This window comes from Hyla sarda, chromosome 4 (assembly GCF_029499605.1).
Source record: "Hyla sarda isolate aHylSar1 chromosome 4, aHylSar1.hap1, whole genome shotgun sequence".
NCBI lineage: Eukaryota > Metazoa > Chordata > Amphibia > Anura > Hylidae > Hyla > Hyla sarda.
In genome coordinates this window covers 113,488,081-113,513,614 of record NC_079192.1, presented here as the reverse complement: position 1 = coordinate 113,513,614, position 25,534 = coordinate 113,488,081, and the positions used below count along the sequence as shown (strand labels likewise).

The window sequence follows — 25,534 nt, the reverse complement described above, 5'->3', positions numbered from 1 at the left end:
TGGGGGTCCCTACGGATAGGGGATAAGTGTTATACACTGAAGATTTCCTTTAATTGTGGCCAAACAGTCAGATGGATGGTGCCAAGGATTGAAAAGTCACCAGGTGGCATGCCTCTCCTCTCTTCCTCTTTCACAAGCTGTCCTTTAGTGCCAAGCCCTGTCTGTCAGTCAAGGTGGAACAGAGCTGGGACAGAGAGAAGTGAGGCATGCCAGCCCGCAGCTTTTCAAGACTTGGCACCACCCATAGGACTGTATGGCTGCATTGGATATACTTGCTTTTCATTGTTTCTACAGCACAGGTGCCAAGCATACCTTTATTATGCCTGTCCCTGTTGTAGAAACGGACAAATGAAAGTATATTCATCATGGCTAAACAGTCAGATGGGTGGTTATTGGTGCCCTAGATCATCTCTTATATTGCGCGGGGTTTGCTATTGCAGAGACAGTTGCACTTTAATTTTATTTCAAATGATCACTGATAACTCATCAATCATACTGTAGGTCTTCCTGTGACTAACATTGGCTATAAGTATTCTAACATATATGCCATTTAGTTTCATACTTTTTTTTACTCTTTTTTTATTTCTTTTACTCTGTGTATTGTAACTATGAACTAACAATTTTAGTGGATCTGCTATTTTTTACATAGCACTTTGAATGTGCACGGATAATTGTTGCAATGTTTAATAAAGAAATTACTGCACGGTCGTATAGTACATCAACTTTAATTGGAGTTTTCCAACAACAAAAAAACTGACTGCAATATCAACTACATTGCTGTAAGTACATACATGAGTACCTACACTTAACTTTTAGAATATGCTGTCTAGTGAAATGAAGAGTAACAATAATCATGGCCAATATGTAACTTATATATATAGTCTTTTCCCCAGTTTTTTACTCTGTTAGCAGTCTTCATTTCTTGAAAAGAAGACAAATAATGGGGGAAAGAAGCATTTATTTAGAGGACACGCACAACACATGTACATCACTGTGCTCTTATACTTAGGACACAGCAATGTAAGTGTATGTTACAGGGTTCCTCAATCACCTTGTCTCCCGACAGTAATGAGCATCAACATCCGGGCCCTTATGAATAATAACGAATTTCAGAGATACCCTTAATGTACCCCATTAACCCTTCAAATGCCGAGATCAATACTGATCATGGCATCTGAAGTATCAGCGAAGTTCGGGGGTACTAATCTGACCATCCACAGGTCGATTGCAGGGGTGAGATGAGTTAAGATGGCTGCATGTGCTTTGCTAACTAGCTCCTTGCCGGCTCCTGCAATCTTCTCCTCTGGTCTGTCTTCTGGTAGATTGGAGAAGTAGATCATGGAAAACACTGATCAGTGGTAAGCCTAATCCAAAAAATGCACTTAATAGTTCCCTAAAAAAAAAAGATTTAATAAATGTAAGTAAGCACCTCCCCCCAAAAAATGATTTTATTTTACAAATAAAATAAAATAAAACAATAACATAAATAAACATATTTGGTATCATCACAAGCAGAAATGCCCAAATTATTAAAATATTATGTACATAATCACAAACGGTGATTGGCCTAATCATAAAAAAAAATACCAAAGTCCAAAATTGCTGATTTTTAGTCACAAAGAAAACTACTGTAGTTAAAAACTACAGATCATGGCGCAAAATATTAGCCCTTACACAGTCCTGTATATGGAAAAATAAGAAAGTTATAGGGGGTCAGCAGAGGACAATTTTAAAATACTTTTTTAACAAAATAAACTTGATTTTTTTTTTTAAAGCAGTAATAGGAAAGAATGTAAACATGGGTATTGTTTTAATTGTATTGAACCACAGAAAAAAGAATATGTAATTTTTACCGTAAAGTGCACTACATAAGAATGAAACCCCCTAAAATTAGCAAAATTGAATCTTTCTTTTAAATTTAAAGCCACAAATAACAATTTTTTCATTGCGCTGTACATCTTATGGCAAAAGGAAAGGTGATTACAAAGTACAATTGGTCACGCAAAAAACAAGCCCACATATGGGTCTGTGAATGGAAAACAAAAAGAGTAACAGTTCTTATAAGGCGAGGATGAATAAACGAAAATGCAACAAAAAAATAAAAAAATAAATGAAAATTGGCTGTATCCTCAAGGCTAAAATAGGCTGGATCCTTGAAAAGAATCTGTCTTCAGCGTCACCTGCACTTATCTGTTAACGATAATTACCTACCCCTGATCCGTGGTCCCGTTTGCCTGTTATATTCCTGATTTGGGCAGCAGGCTTGGTGTGCAGGCATAGCTTCAGGAGCATCCTAACATCAGTGCTGCTGCTCCCCCAAGCCTGCTCGTAGCCGCACTGAGTAAAGAAGCATCAGCAGCAGCTTGCTCCTGAAGCTCTGTCTGTACACTAAGCCTACCGTCCGAACCATGGATCAGAGGTAGGTATGGTATAAGTATTCGTTATCATCTTTGTTACCCACACTACACACTTGTACCAACAGATTATTAGACAGTTTCCCTTCAACCTCTTCCCGACCCAGGACATACATGTACGACATGGGTCAGGTGAGCAGACATGACGCGGGGCTGCGGGTCGGGTGCACATCCTAACCGGAGATGCCCACTGCCATCAGTAGCTGACAATCCCCGGTAATGACAGACATCGGAGATCTCTCCCATGTCTGTCATTTAACTTGTTAAATACCTACTGATCTACACAGATCACTGCATTTAAACATTAAATGTTGCTATTCCCTGGTGTCTAGTGATCCCATAGCTCCCACAATGTAATCGCAGGGGGGGGAGGCTATGGGTTGCTAGGGAAATCTGAGACCTTATCTGGTCCTCGGCATCTTCCCTGGCTTAGTGATTGCTTAAATTGGCACTGTCAGATTCAAAAACTTTTTATATGTTGTAAATCTTAGCGAAACATTAACCTTTCTATTATACTTCATACCAACATTTTATTTCCTTTATATAGAAATCATGGCTTATAAAATCATGGATTTGTCCAAGCTTAAGGACAGGCATGGACAAAGTCCAGTATATGAGGGTGATCTAGAACTCCTCTGTGCTCTCTCCTGTCTGATAGTACTCCTCTGTGCTCTCTCCTGTCTGATAGCACTCCTCTGTGCTCTCTCCTGTCTGATAGGACACCTCTGTGTTCTCTCCTGTCTGCTAGTGCTACTCTCTGCTCTCTCCTGTCCGATAGTACTCCTCTGTGCTCTCTCCTGTCTGATAGGACTCCTCTGTTTTCTCTCCTGTCTGATAGTACTCATCTGTGCTCTCTCCTGTCTGATAGTACTCCTCTGTGTTCTCTCTTGTCTTATAGAACTCCTCTGTGCTCTCCCCTGCCTGATGGGACTCCTCTGTGCTCTCTCCTGTCTGATAGTACTCCACTGTGCTCTCTCCTGTCTGATAGTACTCCTCTGTGCTCTTTCCATCTGATAGTACTCCTCTGTGCTCTCTCCTTCCTGTTAGGACTCCTCTGTGCTCTCTCCTGTCTGATAGGACTCCTCTGTGCTCTCTCCTGCCTGATAGGACTCCTCTGTGCTCTCTCCTGCCTGATAGTACTCCTCTGTGCTCTCTCCTGCCTGATAGTACTCCTCTGTGCTCTCTCCTGTCTGATAGTACTCCTCTGTGCTCTCTCCTGTCTGATAGGACTCATCTGTGTTCTCTCCTGTCTGCTAGTACTACTCTCTGCTCTCTCCTGTCCAATAGTACTCCTCTGTGCTCTCTCCTGTCTGATAGTACTCCTCTGTGTTCTCTCCTGTCTTATAGTACTCCTCTGTGCTCTCCCCTGCCTGATGGGACTCCTTTGTGCTCTCTCCTGTCTGATAGTACTCCTCTGTGCTCTTTCCATCTGATAGTACGCATCTGTGCTCTCTCCTGCCTGATAGTACTCCTCTGTGATCTCTCCTGTCAGATAGTACTCCTCTATGCTCTCTCCTGTCTGATAGTACTCCTCTGTGCTCTCTCCTGTCTGATAGTACTCCTCTGTGCTTTCTCCTGTCTGATAGCCCTCCTCTGTGCTCTCTCCTGTCTGATGAGACTCCTCTGTGCTCTGTGCTGTCTGAGAGGACTCCTCTGTGCTGTCTCCTGTCTGATAGTACTCCTCTCTGCTCTCTCCTGTCTGATAGTACTCCTCTGTGCTCTCACCTGTCTGATAGTACTCTTCTGTGCTCTCTCCTGTCTGATACTACTCCTCTGTGCTCTCTCCTGTCTGATAGTACTCCTCTTTGCTCTCTCCTGTCCTATAGCACTCCTCTGTGTTCTCTCCTGTCTGATAGGACTCCTCTGTGCTCTGTCCTGTCTGATAGGACTCCTCTGTGCTCTGTCCTGCCTGATAGGACTCCTCTGTGCTCTTTCCTGTCTAGTACTACTCCTTTGTTCTCTCTCCTGCCTGATAGTACTCCTCTGTGCTCTCTCCTGTCTGATAGGACTCCTCTGTGCTCTTTCCTGTCTGTTAGGACTAATCTGTGCTCCTTCCTGTCTAGTAGTACTCCTCTATGCTCTCTCCTGCCTGATAGGACTCCTCTGTGCTCTCTCCTGTCTGATAGGACTCCTCTGTGCTCTCTCCTGTCTGATATTACTCCTCTGTGCTCTCTCTTGTCTGATAGGACTCCTCTGTGCTCTTTCCTGTCTGTTAGGACTAATATGTGCTCCTTCCTGTCTAGTAGTACTCCTCTATGCTCTCTCCTGCCTGATAGGACTCCTCTGTGCTCTCTCCTGTCTGATAGGACTCCTCTGTGCTCTCTTCTGTCTGATAGTACTCATCTGCTCTCTCTCTCTCTCTCCTGTCTGATAGTACTCCTCTGTGCTCTCTCCTGTCTGATAGGACTCCTCTGTGCTTTCTCCTGTCTGATGTTCCCTGTTCTTTAAGTCCGGTTTTTTTCTTTCGTCGTTATATAGACAACCTTTTTTTGATCTGGGTAGGTACCAAACATGAAGCTGACCTCTTTGTCCAAGAGTTGAACACTAACACATGGGGTATTAAATTTACTATGCATTATGCAGAAAATTCCATCCAATTTTTAGACCTTGACATCCACAAAACAGCCGATGGCACTATTTCGACGAAGACTTTTTTCAAATCTGTCGATATTAATAGTTTTTTACAGTTCGACAGTGCACATTATCCAAGTTGGCTAAGAGGGGTGCCTTTTGGCCAATATTTACGAATTCGTAGAAATTGCACCTCTGATTTAGATTTTATCTCTCAAGCTGAGGTTTTAAAACAACGCTTTATACAAAAGGGCTATCCCAAATCGCTTCTTACTAAGGCATATCTGAAGGTGAAAGATAAAAAACAATCTGATTTGGTTACACCTACTTCTAAAAAATCCAGCTCTAATCAGCTTCTTAACCCCTTTAGATACAATTTTGTTACGAATTTCAATATTGAGGCATCTAATATTAGAAAAATATTAACTAAAAATTGGCCCATTATTCAAAATGATAAAATTTTAAACCAACTAATTCCCCCAGTCCCTAATGTCACCTACAGACGTTCTAAAAATCTCAGCAATTTATTAGCCCCTAGCAGATTTTCCGAATATCGTATACCACAGAATTCCTGTTCTATTAAACCATATTGTTTTCCTTGCAAAAAAAGTCGCTGTCTCTGTTGCGAATGGATTATTCAAACTGATACCTTTTCCTCCTTTTTTACACAACAAACATTCAAAATTAAGGATTCATTAAATTGTGACACCACTTTTGCTATTTATTTATTAACCTGTGGTTGCGATCGCCAATATGTTGGCCGTACCACACAAACGGTGCGCTCCAGGATGAACAAACACAGATGGAACATAAAACATGGTTTTTTGTTGCATAGTCTCTCCCGTCATTTCACTCTCTATCATCAAAAAAACACTGAAACTCTAAAATTAATTATTTTGGAAACTATCCCCATTCATTTACCTAATAGAATACAAAGACTTAATAATCGCGAATCCTTTTGGATTCACAAACTACATACTTTGCACCCTCAAGGTTTTAATGAATGTATTGATACAGTTAAATGATTTGATAATTTGGGATTTAAAAATTTCCCATTGTTCCATATGGATTAATTTTGAAAACATCATGTCTTGATTTTGCCTTGCTCCTTCTGTACTGTTCACCCTGGAGCACCCCACGGTGTATTTATTTATTCACTTTTCAGGTCTTATTATTTAAGTTTTGTTGATTTCCCTTTCTTTCTTTCTTTTTTTACATACAAACATTTTTGTATTTTTAATTCCTTTATTGTTTGTTAATCCGGATTCTTGTACGAATATTCACACCCTGCGTTTTCGCCGGTTGCTATATTCAATACCGCATTAGTTAATAGAGTTTATCCTATTCTCTAAGTAGTGTTCATACATTCCCCTCTGATCAGTTGCGGTTTGGTTTATCGCACTGTCACTTATTTTTTATTATTATTTTTTAATAAGGTAGCGATATACAATTAAATAATAATTTTTCTATCTTTTGAATCAATTGACATGACTTTTTATACCATATATATATTTTTTGAAATAATATCCAACTTGTGTTGTTGAGTGTCGCACCGGCGATTTAGCGGAGCGATTTCTTGAGTCGTTTTGGTGTCATATTCACATCACATGCGATAATTTTAATCATGTTATATATATCTATATATATATTTATAGGATTGTATTCTACTTTCATATTGCTGTCTTATTACTACTTTTGTGATTTTTGTTTATATGTATTTATGTATCTCTTTTATATATTGTCATATAGATATGTAACTCTATGTAACAATTCTTTTCAAAAAGCACTCTAATGGTTAATTCCTGGAGGTATATATACCTGTTACCAGCCTCCCTTTGTCATGCCTGATGAAGCTGCGCATGCGCAGCGAAACGCGTTGCATCTAATAAATCCATTGATTTTACCTGGCTGTCTGATGGTTCCTCTCTGCGCCAGACAAACTCCTGACACCCTGGTCATTCGCCTTTGATTTCATACCTATCCAGGAGGGCTGCAGTGGACCTGCCTTCACATCTTTTCTACTTCTAACCTTGTTGTGTGTGGGCGCACAACCAACTTTGGTAAGCGGCTTGGGAATTACCTTCCCCTACCCCCACCTGCAAGATCTACTGATCCCGCACATGAGGCGCCTTCCTTCCTTTCTCTAGATTTCTCCTGTCTGATAGGACTCCTCTGTGCTCTCTCCTGTCCTATCAGACAGAGGAGTGCTAGCCCACCCTCACTTACTGGACTTTATCCATGCCTGTGCTTCAACTAGGACAAAGCCATGATTTTATAAGCCATGGATTCTATAAAAAGGAAATAAAATGTTCTTATTTAATTGAGCACAGATTTCATGGCTCAATGAAATGCAATAGCATTACATTGATCTATGAAGCCAACTAATGGCTTATGATAGGCCCCTGGGGCGGGGGGGGGGGGGGGGGGTGACAAAAAGTGTGCAAAAAAAAAAAGTTAAACATTTTTTTGAAAATATAAAAACAATCTCTCCCCTAATAAAAATGTAACTCACTCCCCTTTTCTCATTTTTTTGATTAAAACACTGAACAAAAGAAAAAATACATATATTTGTATCACCACATGCATAATTGTTTAAACTATTAGTTTATTATGTTTCTGATCCTGCACAGTGAACGGCATAACGCTAAAAAATTCAAACACCAGAATTGCTGATATTTGATTACATTACATCCCAAAAAAGTTATAAAAATTGACCAAAAAATTGGCCAGAACTGCACAAAAGTGGTACCATTAAAAACTACAACTCATTTAACAAAAAAACAAACCCTAACAGAGCTCCGTAGGTGGAAAAATCTAAACATTATAGGGGAGAGAACATGGTACCGTTAATTCTTTTTCAAGATTTCAATTTTTTTAACCATACAACGAAACTAAAATGATTCAAGTTTGCTAACATTAGAATCGTACTGACCCATAATGAGCTGCATTCCACTCAAAAGACGAGTGTTTTCTAACCAGGGTGCCTCAAGCTATTGCAAAATGATCTCTCCCACACAGCAGTCACTCCATTGAAGCAGGACAGGCTGCCTTTGCACACTTGATTAGTGATGTCATGTTTCGGTCGCACTGCAATCTGGAAAAGACCCGAGACCTGAGTAATTTTGTATTCTGTTGTAAATGAATATTGGGGCGAAAATCACAGAAGAATTGCAAGACCACCGTCACACACAGGTACAGACACTATATTATGAACTACTTCATGGCCCCTGTAGCATAGGTGTCACGATGCCGGCTGGCAGGTAGTGGATCCTCTGTGCCAGAGAGGGATTGGCGTGGACCGTGCTAGTGGACCGGTTCTAAGCCACTACTGGTTTTCACCAGAGCCCGCCGCAAAGCGGGATGGTCTTGCTGCGGCGGTAGTGACCAGGTCGTATCCACTAGCAACGGCTCACCTCTCTGGCTGCTGAAGATAGGCGCGGTACAAGGGAGTAGACAGAAGCAAGGTCGGACGTAGCAGAAGGTCGGGGCAGGCAGCAAGGATCGTAGTCAGGGGCAACGGCAGAAGGTCTGGAAACACAGGCAAGGAACACACAAGGAACGCTTTCACTGGCACTAAGGCAACAAGATCCGGCAAGGGAGTGCAGGGGAAGTGAGGTGATATAGGGAAGTGCACAGGTGAACACACTAATTGGAACCACTGCGCCAATCAGCGGCGCAGTGGCCCTTTAAATCGCAGAGACCCGGCGCGCGCGCGCCCTAGGGAGCGGGGCCGCGCGCGCCGGGACAGAACAGACGGAGAGCGAGTCAGGTAGGGGAGCCGGGGTGCGCATCGCGAGCAGGCGCTACCCGCATCGCGAATCGCATCCCGGCTGGCAGCGGAATCGCAGCGCCCCGGGTCAGAGGACGTGACCGGAGCGCTGCCGCGGGGAGAGTGAAGCGAGCGCTCCGGGGAGGAGCGGGGACCCGGAGCGCTCGGCGTAACAGTACCCCCCCCCTTGGGTCTCCCCCTCTTCTTAGAGCCTGAGAACCTGAGGAGCAGACTTTTGTCTAGGATGTTGTCCTCAGGTTCCCAGGATCTCTCTTCAGGACCACAACCCTCCCAGTCCACTAAAAAAAAATTTTTCCCTCTGACCTTTTTGGCAGCTAAAATTTCTTTGACCGAGAAGATGTCCGAGGAGCCGGAAACAGGAGTGGGAGGAACAGATTTGGGAGAAAAACGGTTGAGGATGAGTGGTTTGAGAAGAGAGACGTGAAAGGCATTAGGGATACGAAGAGAGGGAGGAAGAAGAAGTTTATAAGAGACAGGATTAATTTGACACAAAATTTTGAAAGGACCAAGATAGCGTGGTCCCAACTTGTAGCTAGGGACACGGAAGCGGACATATTTAGCGGAGAGCCATACCTTGTCTCCAGGGGAAAAAACGGGGGGAGCTCTTCTTTTCTTATCCGCGAACTTCTTCATGCGTGAAGAAGCCTGTAAGAGAGAATTTTGGGTCTCTCTCCATATGATGGAAAGGTCACGAGAAATTTCATCCACAGCGGGCAGACCAGAGGGCAAGGGAGTAGGGAGGGGGGGAAGAGGGTGACGGCCGTACACCACGAAAAATGGGGATTTGGAGGAAGACTCAGAGACCCTGAAGTTATACGAGAATTCGGCCCATGGGAGGAGATCTGCCCAGTCATCCTGGCGGGAGGAAACAAAATGTCGCAAATAATCACCCAAGATCTGGTTAATCCTTTCTACTTGTCCATTGGACTGGGGATGATATGCAGAAGAAAAATTTAATTTAATCTTGAGTTGTTTACAGAGAGCCCTCCAGAATTTAGACACGAATTGGACACCTCTATCCGAGACAATCTGCGTAGGCAACCCGTGAAGACGAAAAATGTGTACAAAAAATTGTTTAGCCAACTGAGGCGCAGAAGGAAGACCAGGAAGAGGGATGAAATGTGCCATTTTGGAGAATCGATCAACGACCACCCAAATAACAGTGTTGCCACGGGAAGGGGGTAAATCAGTAATAAAATCCATACCAATCAGAGACCAAGGCTGTTCGGGGACAGGCAGAGGATGAAGAAAACCAGCGGGCTTCTGGCGAGGAGTCTTATCCCGGGCACAGATAGTGCAGGCTCGCACAAAGTCCACAACATCCGTCTCCAGAGTCGGCCACCAATAGAAGCGGGAGATGAGTTGCACAGATTTCTTGATACCCGCATGACCTGCGAGATGGGAGGAGTGACCCCATTTGAGGATTCCGAGGCGTTGGCGAGGAGAAACAAAGGTCTTTCCTGGAGGAGTCTGCCTGATGGAGGCAGGAGAAGTGGAGATCAGGCAGTCAGGTGGAATGATGTGTTGCGGAGAGAGTTCAACTTCTGAGGCATCCGAGGAACGAGAGAGAGCATCGGCCCTAATGTTCTTATCGGCAGGACGAAAGTGAATCTCAAAATTAAATCGGGCAAAGAACAGAGACCACCGGGCCTGGCGAGGATTCAGCCGTTGGGCAGACTGGAGGTAGGAGAGGTTCTTGTGGTCGGTGTAGATAATAACAGGAGAACTTGATCCCTCCAGCAGATGCCTCCATTCCTCAAGTGCTAATTTAATGGCTAGAAGCTCTCGATCCCCGATGGAGTAGTTCCTCTCCGCTGGAGAGAAGGTCCTAGAGAAAAAACCACAAGTGACAGCATGCCCGGAAGAATTTTTTTGTAGAAGAACAGCTCCAGCTCCCACTGAGGAGGCATCAACCTCCAATAGGAAGGGTTTGGAAGGGTCAGGTCTGGAGAGGACGGGAGCCGAAGAAAAGGCAGACTTGAGTCGTTTAAAGGCGTCTTCTGCTTGAGGAGGCCAGGACTTGGGATCAGCATTTTTTTTGGTTAAAGCCACGATAGGAGCCACAATGGTAGAAAAATGTGGAATAAATTGCCTGTAATAATTGGCGAACCCCAAAAAGCGTTGGATAGCACGGAGTCCGGAGGGGCGTGGCCAATCTAAGACGGCAGAGAGTTTGTCTGGATCCATCTGTAGTCCCTGGCCAGAGACCAAATATCCTAGAAAAGGAAGAGATTGGCATTCAAACAGACATTTCTCAATTTTGGCATAGAGTTGGTTGTCACGAAGTCTCTGAAGAACCATACGGACATGCTGGCGGTGTTCTTCTAGATTGGCAGAAAAAATTAGGATATCGTCCAGATATACAACAACACAGGAGTATAACAGATCACGAAAAATTTCATTGACAAAGTCTTGGAAGACGGCAGGGGCGTTGCACAGTCCAAAGGGCATGACCAGATACTCAAAGTGTCCATCTCTGGTGTTAAATGCCGTTTTCCACTCGTCCCCCTCTCTGATGCGGATGAGGTTATAGGCGCCTCTTAAGTCCAATTTAGTGAAGATGTGGGCACCTTGGAGGCGATCAAAGAGTTCAGAGATGAGGGGTAAGGGGTAGCGGTTCTTAACCGTGATTTTATTAAGACCGCGGTAGTCAATGCACGGACGTAGGGAGCCATCTTTTTTGGACACAAAGAAAAATCCGGCTCCGGCAGGAGAGGAGGATTTACGGATAAAGCCCTTTTTTAGATTCTCCTGGACGTATTCGGACATGGCAAGAGTCTCTGGGGCAGAGAGAGGATAAATTCTGCCCCGGGGTGGAGTAGTGCCCGGGAGGAGGTCGATAGGGCAATCATAAGGCCTGTGAGGAGGTAGAGTCTCAGCTTGTTTTTTGCAGAAAACATCCGCGAAGTCCATATAGGCCTTAGGGAGACCGGTTACTGGAGGAACCACAGAGTTACGGCAAGGGTTACTGGGAACCGGTTTTAGACAGTTCTTGGAACAAGAGGACCCCCAACACTTGATCTCCCCAGTGGACCAATCCAGGGTAGGGGAATGAAGTTGAAGCCAGGGAAGTCCAAGGAGAATTTCCGAGGTGCAATTGGGGAGGACCAAAAGTTCAATCCTCTCATGATGAGATCCGATGCTCATAAGAAGGGGCTCCGTGCGGAAACGTATGGTACAGTCCAATCTTTCATTATTTACACAATTGATGTAGAGGGGTCTGGCGAGACTGGTCACCGGGATGTTGAACTTGTTGACGAGAGAGGCCAAAATAAAATTTCCTGCAGATCCAGAGTCCAAGAAGGCCACTGTAGAGAAGGAGAAGGCAGAGGCAGACATCCGCACAGGCACAGTAAGACGTGGAGAAGCAGAGTAGACATCAAGGACTGTCTCACCTTTGTGCGGAGTCAGCGTACGTCTTTCCAGGCGGGGAGGACGGATAGGACAATCTCTCAGGAAGTGTTCGGTACTAGCACAGTACAGGCAGAGGTTCTCCATACGGCGTCGTGTCCTCTCTTGAGGTGTCAGGCGAGACCGGTCGACCTGCATAGCCTCCACGGCGGGAGGCACAGGAACAGATTGCAGGGGACCAGAGGAGAGAGGAGCCGAACAGAAGAAACGCCTCGTGCGAACAGAGTCCATATCTTGGCGGAGTTCCTGACGCCTTTCGGAAAAACGCATGTCAATGCGAGTGGCTAGGTGAATAAGTTCATGTAGATTAGCAGGAATTTCTCGTGCGGCCAGAACATCTTTAATGTTGCTGGATAGGCCTTTTTTGAAGGTCGCGCAGAGGGCCTCATTATTCCAGGACAATTCTGAAGCAAGAGTACGGAATTGTACGGCATACTCGCCAACGGAAGAATTACCCTGGACCAGGTTCAAGAGGGCAGTCTCAGCAGAAGAGGCTCGGGCAGGTTCCTCAAAGACACTTCGGATTTCCGAGAAGAAGGAGTGTACAGAGGCAGTGACGGGGTCATTGCGGTCCCAGAGCGGTGTGGCCCATGACAGGGCTTTTCCGGACAGAAGGCTGACTACGAAAGCCACCTTAGACCTTTCAGTGGGAAACAGGTCCGACATCATCTCCAGATGCAGGGAACATTGGGAAAGAAAGCCACGGCAAAACTTAGAGTCCCCATCAAATTTATCCGGCAAGGATAAGCGTATCCCAGGAGCGGCCACTCGCTGCGGAGGAGGTGCAGGAGCTGGCGGAGGAGATGACTGCTGAAGCTGTGGTAGTAACTGTTGTAGCATAACGGTCAGTTGAGACAGCTGTTGGCCTTGTTGCGCTATCTGTTGTGACTGCTGGGCGACCACCGTGGTGAGGTCAGCGACAACTGGCAGAGGAACTTCAGCGGGATCCATGGCCGGATCTACTGTCACGATGCCGGCTGGCAGGTAGTGGATCCTCTGTGCCAGAGAGGGATTGGCGTGGACCGTGCTAGTGGACCGGTTCTAAGCCACTACTGGTTTTCACCAGAGCCCGCCGCAAAGCGGGATGGTCTTGCTGCGGCGGTAGTGACCAGGTCGTATCCACTAGCAACGGCTCACCTCTCTGGCTGCTGAAGATAGGCGCGGTACAAGGGAGTAGACAGAAGCAAGGTCGGACGTAGCAGAAGGTCGGGGCAGGCAGCAAGGATCGTAGTCAGGGGCAACGGCAGAAGGTCTGGAAACACAGGCAAGGAACACACAAGGAACGCTTTCACTGGCACTAAGGCAACAAGATCCGGCAAGGGAGTGCAGGGGAAGTGAGGTGATATAGGGAAGTGCACAGGTGAACACACTAATTGGAACCACTGCGCCAATCAGCGGCGCAGTGGCCCTTTAAATCGCAGAGACCCGGCGCGCGCGCGCCCTAGGGAGCGGGGCCGCGCGCGCCGGGACAGAACAGACGGAGAGCGAGTCAGGTAGGGGAGCCGGGGTGCGCATCGCGAGCGGGCGCTACCCGCATCGCGAATCGCATCCCGGCTGGCAGCGGAATCGCAGCGCCCCGGGTCAGAGGACGTGACCGGAGCGCTGCCGCGGGGAGAGTGAAGCGAGCGCTCCGGGGAGGAGCGGGGACCCGGAGCGCTCGGCGTAACAATAGGCAAATAAAAAACATTCCTGGAATACTAAGTATTAATTAGGAAGACTAAATATTGCTTTTATTTGTAACAAAATATACTCCTTATAGGAAAGCTGTCACATGTTCACTCCTTCACTAACCACAGGTACTGTGGGGGACGCTGATTCATATGATCCCTACCTTGCCCGGATCCGTCCAGCCGTTCGCCCGCAATCTTAGTTTTTCTATATATGCAAATGTGGCTGTAACTGGCATGGGCAGGGTTTTCAGGAGCCTAGTGGCACTGTGACGTCAGTGCTGCCCGTCCAAAGCGCTGCCCGCTTATGAATATTCATCCCCCCTCCGGCTCTCCCTCTCCCCGCCGCTAACTGGTCTTCACTGTGCTGCTCGAAGCAGCACATGCGCAGTGAAGACCAGTTAGTAGCGGCGGGGAGAGGGAGACCCGGAGGGGGGGGGCTGAATATTCATAAGCGGGCAATGCTGATGTCACAGTGCCACTAGGCTCCTGAAAAACGGAAGCCCGCACACAGCGTTCGGAGCAAAAAACTTCCAGATGCTGGGGAGCAGAGATCCGGAAGCAGGGCAGCGGAGTACCCCTTTAAGGGCAGGGTCACACATGGCGTATTTTGCTGCATATTTTCTGAAGCTGATTTTGCTACCCATTGTCTTCAATGGATAAGAAAATATGTAGCAGAAAATATGCTGCAAAATACGCAGCAAAATACGGCACATGTTGACCTACCCTTACAGTTTATTTACATGTACAGTATCCTGTGCATATTTAATGCGCAGGATTTTAAGCTGCACATTTCATTGTAAACAAGTTGACAGAATACAGCTTTAAATCAGCAGCTTCAAATCCTGTGCACCAAATATGTGCAGGATACTGTACGTGTGAAACTTCTTAAAAAGTTCCAAGTTTGCATTAGGAAATTCAAATCTTTCAGGGCAATAAGAAAGGTTGAAAAGAGAGCAGAGATCATTGTGCATCCCAATAAAAGTGTGTAATGTTTTGGATGTTGTCGGAAGATCCAAGCCAGTGAATGAGATAATTCACTGGGTGTTGGTGCAACAACCTGAAAGGCCATTTGATACATGTGACAATGTGTCCAGTGGTTTATGCACTCAACATTTATTTATCAACAATTGTTTCTTTTCATTATGTGCTGTCTTTTGATATTTTGTATGATTCTTTGTATCTTGTATACACCTTGAATACTTTGTGATATAGTTTGCACTTAAGGAGGACCTGTGGTCAGTATAGAAAAAATCTAATTTACTGTAATATGATTTTGCAGCCTTTAGTACCGTGATTTCAATTCCAGGGTTTGGCATGCGGTGGAAAGGGTGGACAAATTACTTGGGGGGGGGGGGGGGGATTTCTGTAGAAGGCCCTGCCGACAACCAACCCAAAAACAGCAGGAAATAATGGAATGTCCACAGCAGGAATTATGAGATAACTGGAACTTTTACTTAGACTTCTTATAGAACAATCTTTACAATTATGCAGTTTCTCTAGAGGCAACCGGGATGCAGGATACCTCGCAGGCTTGCTGGGACTTGTAGTATTGAGAATATCTATGCAGGCCACTGTGCTACTAATTATATGCTTGAGTTGAATAGTAGTCACTAGGAATTGTAGATAGAGCTTGGTAACTCACCTTTTTAGTGGCTGCAGGTTCCTTAGGCTTTGGCCTAGATGAGATGAATTTAGTATATGCTGATTGTGCTTGCTTGAGTGCCAGGAACAAGAGAGCGAATTTAGAGACTACAGCACCTTATATACTAAGGAGGCTGGACTACAGCCCATTGGTTGCAAAGCCTGTAGGTCCTGTACCCACGGAACTCTGGGTACATCACCTGACAGTACCACATGACCCAGGAAGGTCCTATACATTTTATACATTTGTACATCCTTTATATACACTGATCAATATGCACAATACATTTACAATGCATTAATATGAGGCAGTAACTGATGAGCAAGGGGGAAGCCCTGCAGGAGAGCCCTATGGACTTCAGGGACTCTTCCTGAGGGGGACTTAGGAACAGGACAAGGTCCTGTACCAGGACACCACATATGTAGCCCCAATAACTAAAAAAAAATCCCATTAGCCCCAATAATTCAAAGGAAGGGCTCAAGGAAGAGCTTTTGCACAGGACAGGAGAAATTTCCTGTACAAAAAAAGATAGTGCTTCGGTGGGTAATATTCCTCATTTTTCATTTTCTTCAGCCATCTTAAGAAAGTGATACATTCTGCTATTAATAAAAACTGGTCCTTGATTAAAAAATGATGTAGAACTTGGTAAGTTGGTACATGAGAAGCCCCTTATTGACTTTGGCTGTAAAAACCTCAGAGATGTTGTTACCAGTAGTAACTTTACCTTGAAAACCAACAAGAGTTCTGATTGGCTCACTAAAGCAGGCCCGGTTGGGAACTATATGTGTGGTTCCTGTATATGGTGTCCACATTTTAATCTCGGCAAGCTGGTTTTTCTAGGAGGAGAAGAAATTGTTGTATAAAGTTTTATTACCTGCAGGACCCAATGGGTCGTTTATGCTATGGTTGGTATGTGCAGCCGGTTTTATATTGGCAGCACTAAGCGGTCCCTCAATACAAGGTTTAAAGGACACATTTATTCTGTTCGGTCCAAAAAAGGTTCTCCCTGCTTTATCGAGCACATGAATCTTGTCCACAGAGGTAAATGTAGTGATCTACTCTTTCAAGGTTTGGAACAGGTTATGTGGTACTCCTGTGGAAAACTTTTTTTTTTTTTTTTAAATCAACTGTTGCCAGAAAGTTAAACAGATTTGTAAAGCACTTCTATTAAAAAATCTTAATCCTTCCAGTACTTTTTAGGGGATGTATACTAAAGAGAAATCCAAAACAGAAATGGTAACAGAAATAGATTTCTCCTTCAAACGGAAGAAAAATGGATTATAAAACTGAATGCCTCTGGTAACCTGGGCTTGAATGAAAGAATGAATTACAGTGTGTCCCTCTAAATCTGATTTTGGAAGTGTCAGCTTGTTTTTTTAAGTATTTTTACCTCGGTGTTCTTTTTGATTGTTAGCCTGTGTTGATGCACGTCGTCGGGAGGAGCTTTATTAATGGTGACGTGGAGCAAGACAGGTAGGGTCTGACAAAGCGTGCTGACGCATGAGCAACAGCTGTTATCCGGCTTAATGCTGACTAGCTGCATCCCCTAAGGTATCATCTGTGTGTTCACCCTGTTATGCTACATCTTCAATAAAAACTACCATGACACTGCTATATCGGTGAGTGACGCTATATCGGTGAGTGACGCCCATCATTTCTTTCATTTTGGACATCATGTAATGTACTGAACTGGCTTAATATAGATATGGTCCAAGGTAAATTAAGTAAAGTAAATGTAAGCAAATTTCCAGCAACAGATGGACTACACCCAAGAGTTATTAGAGAACTAAGTTCAGTAATATCTGAACACTTGTTCAAGATATTAGAGATTCTCTGGTGTCTGGTATTGTGCCAAGGGACTGATGCAAGGCAAATGTGGTGCCAATCTTCAAAAAGGGCTCCAGGTCTTCCCCAGATTATTATAGACCAGTAAGGTTAATGTGCATTGTGGGAAATTTGTTTGAAGGACTCATAAGGGACTACATACAGGAATACATAGGGGATAATTGTATTATAAGTGATAGCCAGCATGAATTTACTAAGGATAGAAGTTGTAAAACCAACCTAATTTGCTTTTATGAAGATGTCAGTAGAAGCCTTGACAGAGAGGTGGCTGTGGATATAGGGGGAAATTCATCAAAATTCCAAAGATGGGAAATTCATCAAAACCTGTGCTGAGGAAAAGTTGACCAGTTGCCCATAGCAGCCTATCAGATTGCATCTTTTATTTTTCAGAACCCTTTTCAAAAATTAAAGAAGCGATCTAATTGGTTGCTATGGGCAACTGGTAAAAAAAAATTTCTCAGCACAGGTTTTGATGAATCTCCCTCATGGTGTTTTTGGATTTTGTAAAAGCGTTTAATGATGTGGAACTACCCCATATGTGGATGTAAAGTGTTCTGCGGGCGAACTACAATGCTCTGAAGAGAAGGAGCGCCATTGAACTTTTGGAGAGAGAATTCTTTTGGAATAGAAGTCGGGGGCCATGTGCGTTTACAAAGCCCCCCGTGGTGCCAGAACAGTGGACCCCCCCCACATGTGATCCCATTTTGGAAACTACACCTCTCACAGAATTTAATAAGGGGTGCAATCAGCATTTACACCCCATTGGGTGTATTTTTTTTAATTTTCACATCCAAATTTAATGAAAATTCATCAAACACCCGTGGAGTGTTAAGGCTCACTATACCTCTTGTTACGTTCCGTGAGGGGTGTAGTTTTCAAAATGGGGTCACATGTAGGTATTTATTGTTTTGTGTTTATGTCAGAACCACTGTAAAATCAGCCACCCCTGTGCAAATCACCAGTTTAGGCCTCAAATGTACATAGTGCGCTCTCACTTGTGCCTTGTTGTGCACCCGCAGATCACTTTACACCCACATATGGGGTATTTCCTTACTCAGGAGAAATTGTGTTACAAATTTTGTGGGTCTTTTTTTCCTTTTACCACTTGTGAAAATTAAAAGTATGAGGCAACACCAGCATGCTAGTGTAAAAAATAAAAAAAAATGTACACTGACATTCTGGTGTAGACCCCAACTTTACCTTTTCATAAGGGGTAAAAGGAGAAAAAGACAATCAAAATGTGTAACGCAATTTCTCCTGAGTATGGAAATACTCCATATGTGGCCCTAAACTATTTCCTTGAAATATGACAGGGCTCCAAAGGGAGAGAGCGCCATGCGCATTTGATGCCTATTTTGGGGATTTGCATCCGCCACCAAAATACCCTACGGCAGTGTTTCCCAAACAGGGTGTCTCCAGCTGTTGCAAAACTCCCAGCATGCCTTGACAGTCAGTGGCTGTCCGGCAATACTGGGAGTTGTTTTTCAACAGCTGGAGGCTCCGTTGTGGAAACAGTGCCGTACAAGACTTTTTTTTTATTATTTGGGGGGGGGGGGGGGGGACTGTGTAGGGGTATATGTATATCCAGTGTTTTACTTTTGATTTTGGGCAGTGTAGTGTTTTTTAGGGTACATACAGATGGGTTTACAGTGAGTTTCTTGCTGGGAGTTTGAGCTGCGGCAGAAATTTTGGCGCATCTCAAACTTGCAGCAAAAAACTCACTGTAAACACGCCCGTGTGAATGTACACTGTACATTCACATGGGGGGGGGGGCAAGCCTCCAGCTGTTGCAAAACGACAACTCCCAGCAACAGACCATACATGCTGGGAGTTGTAGTTATGCAACAGCTGGAGGCACATTGGTTGTGCAACACTGAGAGTTTGTTACTTAACTCAGTGTTTTGCAACTAGTGCGCCTCCAGCTGTTGCAAAACTAGAACTCCCAGCATGTAGAGTCTTTCAGTGCATGCTGGAAGTTGTATTTTTGACACAACTGGAGGCACACTGTTTGCGAAACACTGAGTTAGGACACAAACTCTGTTTCACAACCAATGTGTCTCCAGCTGTTGCAAAACTGCAACACTCAGCATGCATTGACAGTCGAAGGGCATGCTGAGAGTTGTAGTTATGCAACAGCTGGATGCACACTTTTTGATAGAAAAAATGTGCCTCCAGCTGTTGCATAACTACAACCCCCAGCATGCACAGACTACCAAAGGGCATACTGGGAGTTGTAGTTGGAACTCCAGATGCCCTTTGGCTGCACATGCTGAGAGTTGTTGCTAAGCATCAGCAGGAGGTGAACAGGTCTCACCTCCTGCTGTATCATGCCGCTTGCACCGCCGGGACCATAGCTGCTACTGCCACCGCTCCTGCCACCGAGACCACCGCCACTCTTGAGGGGACCCCTGCCGGACCAGGGAAAGGTAGGAAAACCCCACCGGCGCCGATCTTCGCCCCGATCTCCGCCCAGCATTACAGTGATTGATCAGTCGTTCTGACCGATCAATTGTGGGTAAGGGTGAATGGGTAAGGGTGAATGGGGCTGCAGCAAAATCGATGCAAAATGCCGGTCTGAATTGCGGCGAACGCCGACATGGGGGGCGGGGGGTTTCTCAGGACCCCTTCTGGACATTTGCCCGGGATGCCTGCTGATAGATATCAGCAGACATCCCTGTCCGGTCCCCTCCCGGTGCGCGGCGGGGACCGGAATTCCCACAAGCGTACTGGTACGCCCCGGGTCCTTAACTACCAGGGAGCCAGGGCGTACCCATATGCCCTGGGTCCTTAAGGGGTTAAGGACTTTAGGTTTGGAAATTTTAGTTTGTAAAGGGATTGAAAACTGGCTTAAGAATTGTACCCAGAGAGTGGTGATCAATGATTCGTACTCTGATTGGTCCCCAGTTATTAGTGGGGTACCCCATGGTTCAGTAATGGGCCCGCTCTTGTTCAATTCCCTTATAAATTATATAGAGGATGGGATTAACAGCTTTGTTTCCATCTTTACAGATGACACCAAGCTTTGTAGCACGGTACAGTCTATAGAGGACGTGCATAAGTTACAACATGAGTTGGACAGACTAAGTGTCTGGGCATCCACTTGGCAAATAAGGTTCAATGTGGATAAATGTAAAGTTATGCATTTGGGTACTAAATATCTGCATCGTATGTCTTAGGGGGGGTTAAACTGGGGGAGTCACTGGTAGAGAAGGATCTGGGTGTACTTGTAGATCAGAGACCACAGAATAGCAGGCAGTGTCAGGCAGCTGCTTCTAAGGCCGGCAGGATATTATCATGTATCAGAAAAGGGATGGACTTGAGGGACAGGGACATAATACTCCCCCTTTATAAAGCATTGGTACGGCCTCACCTGGAATATGCTGTTCAGTTTTGGGCACCAGTTCATAAAAGGGATGTTGTGGAACTGAAAAGGGTGCAGAGACGTGCAAATAAACTAATAAGGGGCATGTAACATCTTAGCTATGAGGAAAGATTAAAATAATTACATTTGTTTAGTCTTAAGAAGAGACGTTTAAGGGAATAGGACAAAATAACATTAATTCTTATGCAGAAATATAAAATCACATCCCTTCCCCTTCATCCAATTATACTCCTTCCCTTAAATTCCTTGGTTGAACTTGATGGACACATGTCTTTTTTCAACCATACTAACTATGTAACTATGTAATGTCTCCACACTCCAAAAATAGGGATTTTACCATTTGTATCTACACTTTTACTTAACCCCTTAAGGACTGAGGACATACTCTCCTTTTCAGAGTCCTTAAAGGAGTAGTCCAGTGGTGATTCAGTGGTGAGCAACTTATCCCCTATCCTAAGGATAGGGGATAAGTTGCAGATCGTGGGGGGTCCGACCGTTGGGGCCCCCCGAGATCTCCTGTATGGAGCCCCGACAGCCGGCGGGAAGGGGGCGTGTCGACCTCCGCACGAGGCGGCGGCCGACACGCCCCCTCAATACAACTCTATGGCAGAGCCGAAGCGCTGCCTTCGGCAATCTCCGGCTCTGCCATAGAGATGTATTGAGGGGGCGTGTCGGCCGCCGCTTCGTGCGGGGGTCAACACCCGCTATCTCGGCGGAGAGCCGGGGCCCCGTACAGAGAGATCGCAGGGGGCCCCAGCGGTCGGACCCCCCGCGATCTCAAACTTATCCCCTATCCTTAGGATAGGGGATAAGTTTTTCACCACTGGACTACCCCTTTAAGGACTCATGACGTATGAGTATGTCATCAGGTTTCCCGGCCCCCTGCAGCCAGCTGGAGCGGAGCCGGTGCCCGATGCCTGCTGAAATCGTTCAGCAGGCATCGCGACATATCGCCCAGGGGGGTCATGATGACCCCCCATGTCGGCGATGGCCGCAGATCGCTGTACAATTCAGCCCAGCGATCTGCGGCGAATTCCGGGTCAATGGGGTCTCCAGTGACGCGGTGACCTGGAATTACTGGCTGATCGGGGCCATCTCTGACGGCCCCGAACAGCCATAGCCAGCAGGGGTGAGGTGCCACCTCACGATCGTCCTGATTCGTCGGCCGGTTTACCGGCCGACCAATAAGGGCAACTGCTGCGGGTGTCACTCCCGCAACCCGCTCTGCCCCTCTTCCGGAGGACGTGAGCGGGTGGGGGAAGTGGACCCCGGCAGCTGGGGACCCCGATCCCCGGCGTCCCTGTTGGGATCGGGGCCCCAGGAGCGGCGGCGGCAACGAGGGACTGACATGTGTGCGGGAGCAGTAGTTGGAGGTGAGTGACAGCCTCCTGCTGTTGCTTAGCAACATCTCCCAGCATGCAAAAAGGGCATTGCTTTATGGGCATGCTGGAACTTATAGTTTTGCAACAGCTGGAGGCACATTTTTTTCAATGGAAAAGTGTACCTTCAGCTGTTGTATAACTACAACTCCCAGCTTGCACAATCAGCTAAAGTACATGCTGGGAGTTGTAGTGGTGCATCTGCTGGTTGCATAACTACAACTCCCAGCATGCCCGTTGGCTGTTGGTGACTGCTGAGAGTTGTAGTTTTGCAACAGCTGAAGGCACACTGGTTGTGAAACACTGAGTTAAGTAGCAAACCAGTGTGTCTCCAGCTGTTGCATAACTACAATCCCCAGCATCCCCAGCCAAAGTAGTATGCCTCTAGCTTTTATATAACTACAACTCCCAGCATGTACAGTCTATCAGTGCATGCTGGGAGTTGTAGTTTTGCAACAGCTGAAGGAACACTGGTTGCAAAACACTGAGTTTGTTACCAAACTCGGTGTTTCACAACCAGTGTGCCTCCAGCTGTTGCAAAACTACAACTCCCAGCATACACTGATAGACCGTACATGCTGGGAGTTGTAGTTTTGCAACAGCTGGATGTTTCTCCCCCCAATGTGAATGTACAGGGTACACTCACATGGGTGGAGGTTTACAGTAAGTATCCGGCTGCAAGATTGAGCTGCGGCAAATTTTCTGCCGCAGCTCAAACTGCCAGCGAGAAACTACTGTGAACCCCTGCCCGCGTGACTGTACCCTAAAAACACTACATTACACTAACACAAAATAAAATAAAAAGTAAAAAACACTACATATACACATACCCCTACACAGCCCCCCTCCCCTCCCCAATAAAAATGAAAAACGTCTGGTACGCCACTGTTTCCAAAACGGAGCCTCCAGCTGTTGCAAAACAACTACTCCCAGTATTGCCAGACAGCCACTGACTGTCCAGGCATGCTGGAAGTTTTACAACAGCTGGAGGCACCCTGTTTGGGAATCACTGGCGTAGAATACCCCTATGTCCACCCCTATGCAAGTCCCTAATTTAGGCCTCAAATGCGCATGGCACTCTCACTTCGGAGCCCTGTCGTATTTCAAGGCAACAGTTTAGGGTCACATATGGGGTATCGCCGTACTCAGAAGAAATTGTGTTACAAATTTTGGGGGGTATTTTCTAATAGCACCCTTTTTAAAAATGTAAAATTTTTGGGAAACCAAGCATTTTAGGTAAACATTTAAAAAAAAAATTTACATATGCAAAAGTCATGAAACACCTGTGGGGTATTAAGGTTCACATTACCCCTTTTTACGTTGCCCGAGGCTTCTAGTTTCCAAAATGGTATGCCATGTGTGTTTTTTTTTTTTTTTTTTGCTGTTCTGGCACCATAGGGGCTTCCTAAATGCGGCATTCCCCCAGAGCAAAATTTGCTTCCAAAAAGCCAAATGTGACTCCTTCTCTTCTGAGACCTGTAGTGCACCAGTAGAGCACTTTTCACCCCCATATGAGGTGTTTTCTGAATCGGGAGAAATTGGGCTTCAAATGTTGTGGGGGGGTATTTTCTGCTATTACCCTTTTTAAAAATGTAAAATTTTTGGGAAAACAAGCATTTTAGGAAATAATATATATATTTTTTTTACATATGCAAAAGTCATGAAACACCTGTGGGGTATTAAGGTTCACTTTACCCCTTGTTACATTCCCCAAGGGGTCTAGTTTCCAAAACAGTATGCCATGTGTTTTTTTTTTTTTGGCTGTTCTGGCACCATAGGGGCTTCCTAAATGCGGCATGCCCCCAGAGCAAAATTTGCTTCCAAAAAGCCAAATGTGACTCCTTCTCTTCAGAGACCTGTAGTGCACCAGCAGAGCACTTTTCACCCCCATATGGGGTGTTTTATGAATCGGGAGAAATTGGGCTTCAAATTTTGGGGGGTATTTTCTGCTATTACCCTTTTTAAAAATTAAAATTTTTTGGGAAGCCAAGCATTTTAGGTAATATGCAGAAGTCGTGATTCACCTGTGGGGTATTAAGGTTCACTTTACCCCTTGTTATGTTCTCCGAGGGGTCTAGTTTCCAAAATAGTAGGCCATGTGTTTTGTTTTTTTTGCTGTTCTGGCACCATAGGGGCTTCATAAAGGTGACATGCCCCCAAAAACCATTTGTCGCTCCTTCCATTCTGAGCCCTCTACTGCGCCCACTGAACAATTTACATAGACATATGAGGTATGTCCTTACTCGAGAGAAATTGGGTTTCAAATACAAGTAAAAGTTTTCTCCTTTTTACCCCTTGCAAAAATTCAAAAATTGGGTCTACAAGAACATGCGAGTATAAAAAATGAAGATTTTGAATTTTCTCCTTCACTTTGCTGCTATTTCTGTGAAACACCTAAAGGGTTAAAACACTTACTCAATGTCATTTTGAATACTTTGGGGGGTGCAGTTTTTATAATGGGGTCATTTGTGGGGTATTTCTAATATGAAGACCCTTCAAATCCACTTAAAAACTGAACTGGTCACTGAAAAATAGTGAGTTTGAAAATTTTGTGAAAAATGTGAAAATTGCTGCTGAACTTTGAAGCTCTCTGATGTCTTCCAAAAGTAAAAACTCATAAATTTTATGATGTAAATATAAAGTAGACATATTGTATATGTGAACCCCCCCCCCCCCAAAAAAAAAAAAATGAAAAATGCAAGAAAAAAGAAAAATGAAACATTTTCTTTTTTTTCATCAAATTTGGTGATTTTTCACCAAGAAATGATGCAAGTTACAACAAAAATTTACCACTATGTTAAAGTAGAATATGTCACGAAAAAACAATCTCGGAATCAGAATGATAAGTAAAAGCATTCCAAAGTTATTAATGTTTAAAGTGACAGTGGTCAGAAATGCAAAAAACGGCCGAGTCCTTAAGGTAAAAAAGGGCTAAGTCCTTAAGGGGTTAAACAGTCAGATAGGAAGGAACTTTATTTACCCCCTTAACCGGTTGCCATCTAAGGACAAGTCAATTCATCCTGAGACGGCAACCGTTGTATGGCGCTGGCTCCCGACTGGAGCCCACACCATACCGGCCGGCCCTCAGCTGATTCCTGTAGCTGGGGGTCGACGTTAATAGCCAACATTCAGCGATTGCTGAGGCCGGCTATTAACCCTTTAAATGGCAGCTGTCAAAGTTGACAGCGGCGTCTAAAGGGACATTTAAACCATCCCTGGTGGTCCAGTGGGGTGGCGATCCACTGCTGAGGTAGCTGGAGGGCTTACCTCATGTCCTATGCCAGCTGCTGCCCTGTGAATGATAAAGCCTGGCAGAACCAGGCTTTATCAATCGAGCGCAGAGCACACAGATCAGGGTGGTTCTATGAAACCACATTGATCTGTATGAGGAATCTAGTGATTCCTCCTAAAAGTCCCCTAAGGGGACAAA

At 45.2% G+C, this 25,534-nt stretch overlaps 1 long non-coding RNA gene across 1 annotated transcript in view; it reads right to left on the bottom strand.

Moving 5' to 3' along the window:
* Positions 1-762: 762 nt before the first annotated feature.
* The window catches only part of LOC130368351 (uncharacterized), a 73,141-nt gene continuing 48,369 nt past the window's right edge, over positions 763-25,534 (bottom strand). The window contains exons 2-3 of the long non-coding RNA XR_008892428.1: positions 7,918-8,079; positions 763-1,393 (exon numbers count right to left, since the gene is read on the bottom strand). This is a non-coding gene — a long non-coding RNA (uncharacterized LOC130368351). The remainder of the gene's footprint in view (positions 1,394-7,917; positions 8,080-25,534) is intronic.